Raw genomic sequence first — 11,808 nt, 5'->3', positions numbered from 1 at the left:
GAGTCCGGCGGCGGCGGAGTCCGGCGGCGGCGGATCTGGCGGCGGCGGTGGATCTGGCGGCGGCGGCGTTTTAGGGTTAGGGTTCGGCGGTGTGGGCCGGCGGCGGCGGAGTGGGCTGGCGGCGGCGCGGGGCTAACGGGCCTCGGAGGGCTCGGGGCGGCGCTATTTAAAGGCGCCCCCGGGCGGAGTCCCGCTCGGGCACGGCCCAAAGGCGGTTCGCGTTTTTTTTAAATAATTCCGCGCAGAAGAAAAATAAAAAAGAAATACTAAATGGACTCCAAAAATCCCGAAATAATTTTCCCCGGCTTCTAAAATCAAGCCGGACAAGATGAACATTTATTTGGGGCCTAAATGCAATTTTGAAAAACGCGCATTTTTCCTAAATCCAAATAAAAAGGTGAAAAACTCCAAAATAAATCTTATTTGATTTTTATTAAATCTTCATTATTTCTTTATTTTGGGAAAGTCATTTTATTCCCTCTCTGAAATTTTGGTAGTAGAAATAATTGAAGATAAAATAAATAAAATCAATGATCCTATTTTCAAAATTTGAGAAAACTCAAATATGAGAATAACGAAATCCCCAACTCTCTCCGTGGGTCCTTGAGTTGCGTAGAATTTCTAGGATCGAGCCAACAATGCAACAAAATATGATATGCAATGATGATCTATGTATAACATTCCAAATTGAAAATTTGGGATGTTACAAACCTACCCCCCTTAAGATGAATCTTGCCCTCGAGATTCGGGTTGGCTAGCAAATAGGTGAGGTTGGGCCTTGAGCAGATCTTCCTCTCGCTCCCAGGTGGCTTCCTCCTCGGTGTGGTGGCTCCACTGAACTTTGCAAAACTTGATAACCTTACTGCGGGTAACTCGGCTGGCATATTCCAGAATCTTAACTGGTTTCTCTTCATAGGTCAAATCATCTTTCAACTAAATCGCTTCCAGTGGCACTGTATCTCTCAGTGGTATATCAACCATCTCTGCGTGGCACCTCTTCAATTGTGAAACATGGAACACATCGTGAACTCCTGACAATCCCTCAGGTAATTCCAACTTGTACGCTACTTCTCCCATGCGTTCCAAAACCTTGTATGGTCCTACAAAACGTGGCGCTAACTTTCCTTTAACTCCAAAACGCTTAGCTCCTCGAAGCGGAGATACTCGAAGATAAACTCTGTCTCCAATTTCATATTCTGTCCCCTTGCGTTTTTAATCCGCATAACTTTTCTGCCTTGACTGAGCTACCTTGAGCCTCTCGCGAATTAACTTTACTTTCTGTTCAGACTCCTTAATCAAATCCGGTCCAAACAACTGGCGATATCCAACCTCATCCCACAACAACGGGGTTCTGCACCTCCTTCCGTACAAGGCTTCAAAAGGGGCCATCTTCAAACTGGATTGATAACTGTTGTTGTAAGAAAACTCCGCATATGGCAAGTTGTCATCCCAACTTGATCCATAATCCAACACACAAGCTCTAAGCATATCCTCCAAAATCTGATTGACTCTCTCGGTCTGTCCATCTGTCTGTGGATGGAAAGTTGTGCTAAACTCCAGCCTGGTTCCCAATGTTTCGTGCAACTGCTTCCAGAACTTTGAGGTGAATTTGGTTCCTCTATCTGATACAATACTCCTCGGAACTCCATGCAAACATACAATCCTTGTCATGTATATCTTAGCCAATTTGGCACTGCTGTAGGTAGTCTTTACTGGGATGAAATGAGCTACCTTCGTCAAACGATCGACTACAACCCAAATCGAGTCATAGCCTGAACGAGTCCTGGGCAATCCCGTGATGAAATCCATGCCTAGTTTATCCCACTTCCATTCGGGTATAGGCAATGGCTGTAACAATACTGTTGGCTTCTCATGTTCTGCCTTCACCCTCTGACATACATCACAAACTGCTACGTACTCTGCAATATCCTTCTTCATTCCGGTCCACCAGAAAGTTCCCTTCAAATCCAAATACATCTCGGTATTTCCTGGGTGAATCGAATATGGTGAATCATGTGCCTCTTGCAGGATCAACTTCCTGATCTCCGGGTCATTGGGCACATAAACACGGTCCTCAAACCATAAGGTATCGTGCTCATCCACACGAAATCCTTTAGCCTTTCCCTTGCTCATCCGTTCCTTAATGGAAGCAACTTCCTTATCTGCCTTTTGAGCTTCTCTAATTTTATCCATCAAAGTAGACTGAATCTCCAATGCTGCTACGAAGCCTCTTGGAACTATCTCCAAACATAGTTCATGAAGATCCTCGGCTAACTCCTTGGGTATTTCTCCCGTCATTAGTGTATTGACATGGCTCTTGCGGCTCAACGCGTCTGCTACAACGTTAGCCTTCCCGGGGTGATAATGCAATCTCATATCATAATCCTTAATAAGCTCCAACCATCTCCTCTGCCTGAGATTTAACTCCTTCTGCGTGAAGATGTACTTCAAACTCTTGTGATCCGTGTACACCTCACAATGATTTCCAATGAGAAAATGTCTCCACGTTTTCAATAAGTGCACTACGGCTGCTAACGCCAAATCATGAGTAGCATAATTCAACTCATGAGGCTTAAGTTGTCGTGAAGCATACGAAACAACTCTTCCCTCCTGCATAAGCACTGCTCCAAGTCCTCGACATGAAGCGTCGCAATACACTTCATAATCCTTGGTCTGATCTGGCAGAATCAATACTGGTGAGGTAACCAAACGTTTCTTCAACTCTTGGAAACTAGCCTCACACTCCTCACTCCAAATGAACTTGGTATCTTTCTTCAACAATTCGGTCATAGGCTTCGCATTCTTCGAGAAATTTTCAATGAACCTCCGGTAGTATCCTGCGAGTCCAAGGAAACTCCGGATTTGTCCAACTGTTGTTGGTGCTTCCCAGTTTGTCACAGTGACAACTTTAGTGGAGTCTACCGCGATACCTTCTCCGGATATAACATGTCCGAGAAATCCAACTTCCTTCAACCAAAACTCACACTTGCTGAACTTGGCGTATAGCTGATGTTCTCTGAGCTTCTCGAGTACCAAATGCAAGTGCTCCTTGCGTTCCTCTTCATTCTTCAAGTACACCAAAATATCATCAATGAACACTACGACGAACTTATCCAAAAACTCCATAAACACCTTGTTCATCATGTTCATAAAATAGGCTGGGGCGTTAGTCAGACCAAATGACATAACGGTATACTCATACAGCCCGTACCTAGTGGTAAAAGCCGTCTTTGGTATATCTTGCTCCCGAATCTTCAACTGATGGTACCCTGACCGCAAATCGATCTTGGAAAACACCTTAGCTCCTTGCAACCGATCAAACAGATCATTGATCATTGGTAGTGGGTACTTGTTCTTGATTGTTACTTCATTCAATCCGCGATAATCAACAACCATTCTTAACGATCCATCCTTCTTCTCCACCAGAAGTACTGGCGATCCCCAAGGTGAAGAACTTGAGCGAATAAAACCTTTGTCCAACAACTCCTTAATATGCTTCTTGATTTCCTCCAAATCTTGGGCTGGCATCCTGTACGGTCTCTTGGATATAGGCCCAGTGCCTGCAGTAGTTCAATTAAGAACTCAATGTCTCTATCCGGTGGCATGCCTGGCAACTCTTCTGGAAATACATCGGGGAAATCCCTTACCACTGGTACTTCCTCCTGCACAACTCCTGATAAGGAATTTACATGTGCTCTTCTCGGCTCATGCTGTGATACATACTTGATTCTTCTTCCTTCAGGGGTGGTAAGAAAAATCGACTTACTGGCCCAATCTATATTCCCTCCATACTTCGATAACCAATCCATTCCTAATATCACATCCAAACCTTGCGATTCCAAAACTATTAGGTCCGAGGGAAATACATGGTGTCCAATCCTTAATGGCAGTCGATCACACCATATACTAGCTGTATACTTTGCTCCGGATGAGGTTACTAGCATGGGTGACCTAAGTGCTTGGGATGGTAGTTTATAGTTATCCACAAATCCGCTTGATATGTATGAATGCGATGCACCAGTATCAAAAAGAACAACTGCAGTAAATGCCTTAACCAAAAACTTACCTATTACTGCGTCTGGCTGAGCTTCAACCTCATCCACGGCAACGTGGTTCACTTGCCCCCTGTTGAAAGGGTTTGGCTTCTTTCCTGAGCTTCCATTGCCATTTCCATTTTGGCTTCTGGGCAATCATTTGCATAATGCCCAGTCTTACGGCACTTATAACAAGTGATATGACTCAGGTCTACCTTGGATGGTGTTGACGGGTTGGTGCGGCTTTGTCCATTGCTTCCTCCATTCCCGTTTCCATTCTTTGTGCCATTATGATTCTGCGAGCTGCCTCCTCCGTGAGTATGCTGAAAGTGTCCTCCTGACTTTGGGGTAAAGCGGGGTTTCTGCTGAGCTCCAGAATTGTACTTCCCCTGTCCATACTTCCTCTTACGATTGTCAATCTGCTGCTGCTTCCCTTCAATCATAAGAGCACGATCTACTAACTCCTGGTAGTTATTAAAAGTGGCTACCATCAACTGCATGCTCAGCTCATCATTCAATCCTTCTAGAAACTTCTCCTGCTTAGCTGCGTCCGTAGCAACGTCATCGGGGGCATAACATGCTAGCTTACTAAAATCATCCACATACTGGCCAACGGTCCGTCCTCCTTGGCGTAAGTTGCGAAACTCATGCTTCTTCATGGCCATAGCTCGTGCTGAAACATGGGCAGTTCGAAAAGCTTGCTGAAACTGATTCCATGTGACAGTGTCTACAGGGTAAGTGGCTGTAAAATTCTCCCACCATGCTGTTGCGGGTCCGTCAAGCTGATGTGCGGCAAACTTCACCTTTTCTCCATCTGTACATCCTGCCATGTCAACTCCCTCCCTATCTTACGGAGCCAATCATCTGCTACTATAGGCTCGGTGCTACTGGAAAACACCGGCGGATTCAACCTTAAGAAACGAGCCAGATGGTCAACAGGTGGTGGTGGTGGTGGGTTGTTGTTGTTGTTGCCTTGGTTCTATACCAATGTTTGAATCAAGGTATTCTGCTGCTGAATCAACTGAGTGATCTCCAGCGGAAAAACAAACTCGGGGTCGCGTCTCGGAGGCATCTGAGGGTTTAAAGAGGAGAGGAGAGTTAAGAATAGAATGAGGTCTAGTGAGATAACACTACCCATATGCACATGAGACAAAAGCACACAATATCATTCCAATCAACGCAAACAAGGGCATACAATGGTCGAACTATCGTTACAAAAGTGCTTGGACTAAAACTAATTAAATGGTGGAAAATTCTACTACTGTTATGGTGGTCAACTAGAAAAACTGCTCCGATGCAGATTCCATGATATCTGCTCCAGCTTCATCAACATAGTCATCATCGCTGTCGTCGGGATCCGAGTCGGTGTCGTCGATGATGATATAATTATCTGGACAAGTAGGTTCATCCTCTTCTCCTCTGGGTGCTGATCCTCCCATGAATACTCCAATCTTCTCGTTAAGGTCACCATTCTGTCTTACTAGAGCGACGATTTCTTCCATGTAGTCTTTACGTGTAGCCTTGAGTTCTTCTTCTAGCTCCTTGATCTTGGTCATAGCCTTCTGTAGCTCCTCCATATCTGCGCACATCTGATTCCCTGGCGTCGGATGTGTTGGTTTAGCTCCTGAATATAAGCTGCGATTGATCTGTCCTTCCTGGTGGTGATCATCTCCCAATGCTCATCTCGGCGCCCACAAATCTGGTAGATAGTATTCTTGAGATCGTTATGGTAAACTTCTCCAATTCGTCCCATGGCGATGTGAGCTGCCATGCTCTTTCCTAGGCTCCATGTTGGTGCATCAAAGGTAAACTCTATTGGTTCCGTGGCTGGTGCAAATGTCCTTCCTGGAATGTAGACTTGAATCCTCCAGCGCTCCTCTTCAGGTAAAGTGGCGTTGAAAGTCCCGGTGAAGCTTGGTACTCCTATGTTCAGGTATCTAGTGGCTTCCTTCAAATGATATCCAAAAGGTGAGTTTTCATCTGGTTGGGTGAACTTGATCCTTGCATCCGCCATCCTAAAGAATAGAAAAGATGAGGAGTCACAAATGAGAAGAAAGAGTAGTGATCTAGGGCTTAAGCTTAGTGGCCGTGTCCTACAGTCAGCGTGTGCTCTGATACCACCTTTGTAGCGACCAGACCTCAAACAGTCTAATCTCTGTGCTCAGTGTCATTCGTGGATCAGTAATGCTGACACCACACAGTACTTGGAGGATTTATAACAGAGTAGCAATCACATACTTATTACATCGAATGTCTCAAGAGAGAACTTACTGAAATAAATATGGCTTAAGGCCATCTAAAAATCGATAACAGCGGAAGGCTTGGAAGATAAGCGAGTCCATCAACTCCAACGGCATCACTGAGTATAGAACCACGACCTAAAAGCATCTTACTCGTCGTCTGAAAAGTCTGCAACATGAAATGTTGCAGCCCGAAAATGGGTCAGCACATGGAATATGCTGGCAATGTAACACATAGAGAATAACAATGGAATAAGCTATACTACATGCATATATGGCTGGTGGAAAAGCTCTATGGTTACAGTTTTTGCATAAAGCCAATTTTTCCCTACTGCAAAGGAATAAGTTTATTTAACTATCATGGTGGTTGTTAAACATTGAGAATGGTTGACAGCATTCTCAATCCCAATTAAAATTACTCATTAACATCCCAACAATATTAATTTAGAAGTAACATGATGAGATTCACATGATATCCAAGTACTAGATACTCAAGACGTCCATAACCGGGGACACGGCTAACCATGATTAGTTTATACACTCTGCAGAGGTTTGCGCACTTTTTCCCACATGACTCGATCTCCTCCGTTTGGTTTCTCGCACTACATGGTGTTTGAGAAACGGATGACCGAGACATAGTCTTTTAGAAGCGCTTGCACCTTACGTAAGGGGTAGACCGTACCAACCTACATCCCCTACATCTGCTAGTCCACCCCATAAGAGTTCTCATGACTTAGTCAACTATGCTAGAGCCCATAATAGCATGTGGCTGCACACGGAAGTTTCTAGTTTGAAAAAAATCTCATGATCCCTTTGATCCTGGGTGGCGGTCCGAAGAAATACAGGCAAGTCCTGATAGAAACCAGGTGCCTCAATCCACACAGATGTGTGTTTAAGTTGCCACCTTAAATAAACCATTAATTAACAATCTCACATCTGTCATGGAAATTCACTCACCCAATCCACGTCTACTAGCATAGCATGGCATAATAAGCAAACGTAGAAGTAACTCCCAAAAGTTTGATAATAAAACAGGAAGAGTAAAATGCACCAGTGGTCATCAAACTTATTGTGTACGCTCACTTTGGTCACTGTACTTAAGAATACGGTCAATACGGTCACTATATACGTGCTGAGGTGATTGTACGGTCACTGTGAAATCGTATAGCTCCGTATTTCATCCATTTGACTGGTCAAACAAGGCACATGGCGTCTCATCACCTTATTTTCTCTCTCTATCTATGCGGGCCCTACTTGTCAGTGGGTGGAAGTAAGAAGTAGAGGGAAATAAAAATGCTGCTGTGGAGATTCGAACCCCGTACCTCACGGCAATGTGCGCGCAGGTTAACCAGCCGCCTCGGTTCTATCCTTGAGTCAAATTAGAGGAGAAATTGCTTTATATCTTTAGACATTCACGTGACAGCCGTTGGGATATTTCTTTTTTGCATATGCTCATATAAGACCATTCTATTGATTTAGATGATTGTGCATTCTAATTCATAGTGATTTCTTCCATATCAGTTTTACCGTACCAAATTGCAGCATCGCAAGCGTAATTTGGCTAACGTATATATTTCTGTTGATAGCATTTATAAGCATGATTTGGAGTACTTAACACGTGTATATTATTTTTATGCATTTAAACGTTTATTAATAAAATTTTAGATAGACATATATTGACCATTTTGATAACTACACTCCGTCGTAATTAGCTACAAGATGACCGCACGCCAAATCCCTGGTCGTCTTGTGCTAAAAACAGAGCAACGACGCACGCCAAATCTGCTGGAGCTGCCGCTGCCGCTGCGATTGCCCGCTGTCCACGCGTGCATATTGAAGAAAACAAATTGAAGTGCTAATCCAATCTCGTTTTCTTGCGAGGGAAGTGCTAACGCAATTTTGGCCGTGAATCATATGTATGAGTACACACTACTGCCAAAACTGATTTTTTAATCCTAAAGGACCGACCACTAAAGCCGAAACAATTATGACTTAAATCCCAAATGGTTCACACGCAAAAAGAAAAAAAATGCAATAGCTGTCACGTGAATCCTGTAGGATATAAATAGCTTTTTGCTCAAGCTGGACAAGGCGATAGACAGGTGCAGCTGGTCTGGTTGCCCTGCTCGCGCAAGTAGCGCGGCGGCTTTGGTTCAACTCCCCACATGCGCGTAATTTTATTCCCCCCTACTCCTTTCTTCCACCCACTGACATGTAGGGCCCACATAGTCATCAGAGGAAAAAAACGGGCAAGGCCTTTTTTTTGAACATGACAAGGCCTTGTTTGACCGGTCAAATAGATGGAATACAAAGCTATACAATCTGATAGTGACTGTATAATCACCTCAATATGTATATAGTGACCGTATTGACCGTATTTTTAAGTACAGTGACCAAAGTGAGCGTATACGATAAGTTCAATGACCACCGGTGCATTTTACTCAAACAGGAAATAGGTACTACCTCATCTACTTCCCAGAACCCACAATTTAATTAGATCCTAATCATGCAATGTTTGAGGATTGATCCAATGCATAAAACTGGGTAGTGGAAAAGGTATGATCAAAGTGTTACTTGCCTTGCTGATGATCCGCGAAACCTAGAGACTCGAAGTAACAAACGGCGCACTCCGGGTATTCTATCCAAGACAAACAAACAAGCATACAATAAGTACTCATCTAATGCACAGGTAAAACTCGAATAAAAGATCTAACCAGAATGTTCAACTTAAGAACTCCGGTTTGCAAAAAGAAACAAATCAAACAAAGCAACGAAAGTCAAACGGCGAAAGAAAATAGCTTCATTTTACTAATCTGGATCTAGGTCAAATTTTACAGAAGCAAAAACTTGTTTAAGTAGATTATTCGGAAAGACGGTTTCGAGACGAAACTCCAGGCGCTTGAATTGCCTAATTCCGATAAACGAGCGAAAAGTTATACTAAAACGAAAATCGGATCAGGAATCGCGATCAGAAAAATCACGGATTAAATCCAAGAAAAAGAAAAACGACGAACGGGTTAACGAACGAACGTTCGTTAACTAAACTAATCTGACGAACACATTCGTTAAGACAAACGAACGAGCGAATGCTCGCTAATTAACCGAACCGAAAAAACCGATCTAACGAAAAACCAAAAAAACTGAAGAAAAACCGCTCGGTTTTTTATAAAAAAACCGGCGGCACGCGGATCGAGGCGGCGGCGAACCTCGGCGGCGGCGAAGTCCGGCGACGCACCGACGGTGGCGGCGGAGTCCGGCGGCGGCGGCGGTTGGCGGCGGCGGCGGATCTGGCGGCGGCGGCGACGGCTGGCGGCGGCGGTGGGTCTGGCGGCGGCGGCGTCTAGGGTTAGGGTTCGGCGGTGTGGGCCGCCGGCGGCGGAGTGGGCTGGCGGCGGCGCGGGGCTGACGGGCCTCGGAGGGCTCGGGGCGGCGCTATTTAAAGGCGCCCCCGGGCGGAGTCCCGCTCGGGCACGGCCCAAAGGCGGTTCGCGTTTTTTTTAAATAATTCCTCGCAGAAGAAAAATAAAAAGAAATACTAAACGGACTCCAAAAATCCCGAAATAAATTTTTCCCGGCTTCTAAAATCAAGCCGGATAAGATGAACATTTATTTGGGGCCCAAATGCAATTTTGAAAAACGCACATTTTTCCTAAATCCAAATAAAAAGGCGAAAACTCCAAAATAAATATTATTTGAACTTTTTATTAAATCTTAATTATTTCTTTATTTTGGGAAAGTCACTTTATTCCCTCTCTGAAATTTTGGTAGTAGAAATAATTGAAGATAAAATAAATAAAATCAATGATCCTATTTTCAAAATTTGAGAAAACTCAAATATGAGAATAACGAAATCCCCAACTCTCTCCGTGGGTCCTTGAGTTGCGTAGAATTTCTAGGATCGAGCCAACAATGCAACAAAATATGATACGCAATGATGATCTATGTATAACATTCCAAATTGAAAATTTGGGATGTTACAACTGCTAAGCTTGGGGGAGGTGCCCCGGTTTCGTATCACCATCACACCTTTATCTTTACCATTTTTTAGATCCTTTTGGTTATATCTTGATCTAGTAGAATAAAGTTTTTAGTATGATCTAGCTTTGAGTTCTATTTCGATCTCTATCTATGTAATCGAGTCTGTGAGTTATATATAATAAAGAGTAGTTTTGAGTTGAGGGCCTTTACTTTCTTGCTATGATCTTGAGGGTATAAAATTAAAGAAAGAACAAAAAGAAATAAAAAGATCATATATTGATCTTATGGAGAGTAATGACTTCACATATAAAGAGTATGATGAATAAAAGTTGTTGAGAGTTGACAAACATAGTTATGGTCATTGTTGCGATTAATAGGAAGTAATAAAGAAAGAGAGGCTTCACATATAAATACACTATCTTGGACATCTTTTGTAATTGTGAGCACTCAATAAAATATGTCATGGAAAAAAGGTTGATGTTGGACAAGGAATACAACATAATGGGTTATGTTTTCTTATATCCGAATAGAAGTTATATTGTCATGGGTCATCCAACATGTTGAGCTTGCCTTTTCCGCTCATGCTAGCCAAATTCTTTGCACCAAGTAGAGATCCTACTTGTGCTTCCAAACATCCCTTAACCCAGTTTTGCCATGAGAGTCCACCATAACTACCTATGGATTGAGTGAGATCCTTCAAGTAAGTTGTCATCGGTGCAAGCAATATTGCTCTCTAAATATGTATGATCTATTAGTGTGAAGAAAATAAGCTTTCTATGAACTTGTGATATGGAAGAAATAAAAGCGACGGACTGCATACTAAAGGTCCTTATCACAAGCGGCAATATAAAGTGACGTTCTTTTGCATTAAGATTTTGTGCATCCAACCATAAAAGCGCATGACAACCTCTTCTTCCCTCTGTGAAGGGCCTATCTTTTACCTTTATCGCCTACCCTTATACAAGAGTCATGGTGATCATCACCTTTCCTTTTTACACTTTTTCCTTTGGCAAGCACTATGTGTTGGAGAGATCCGGATATATATATATATATATATATATATATATATATATATATATATATATATATATCCACTCGGATGTAGGTTATCATAAAGTATTACTTTTGACATTACCCTTGAGGTAAAAAGGTTGGGAGGCGAAACTATAAGCCCCTATCTTCCTCTGTGTCCGATTGAAACTTTGTACCCATAAGTATCGCGTGAGTGTTAGAAATTGTGAAAGATTAAATGATAGTTGAGTATGTGGACTTGCTGAAAAGCTCTTGAATTGACTCTTTCCGATGTTATGATAAATTGCAGTTGCTTCAATGACTGAGATCATAGTTTGTTAGTTTTTAATGAAGTTTCTGAGTCATACTCTACCTTGTGAACGAATTGTTACTTTAGCATAAGAAATTATATGGCATTATATTTTGTTGTTCTAAATATGATCATGATGCCCTCATGTTCGTATTTAATTTTATCGACTCCTCTATCTCTAAACATGTGGACATATTTTTTGATTTCGGCTTTCGCTTGAGGACAAGCGAGGTCT

The sequence above is a fragment of the Triticum dicoccoides genome, chromosome 1B (genome assembly GCF_002162155.2).
Source record: "Triticum dicoccoides isolate Atlit2015 ecotype Zavitan chromosome 1B, WEW_v2.0, whole genome shotgun sequence".
Classification (NCBI taxonomy): Eukaryota; Viridiplantae; Streptophyta; class Magnoliopsida; order Poales; family Poaceae; genus Triticum; species Triticum dicoccoides.
The sequence above is the reverse complement of the archived record's forward strand: the minus strand, read 5'-3'. Positions refer to the sequence as shown.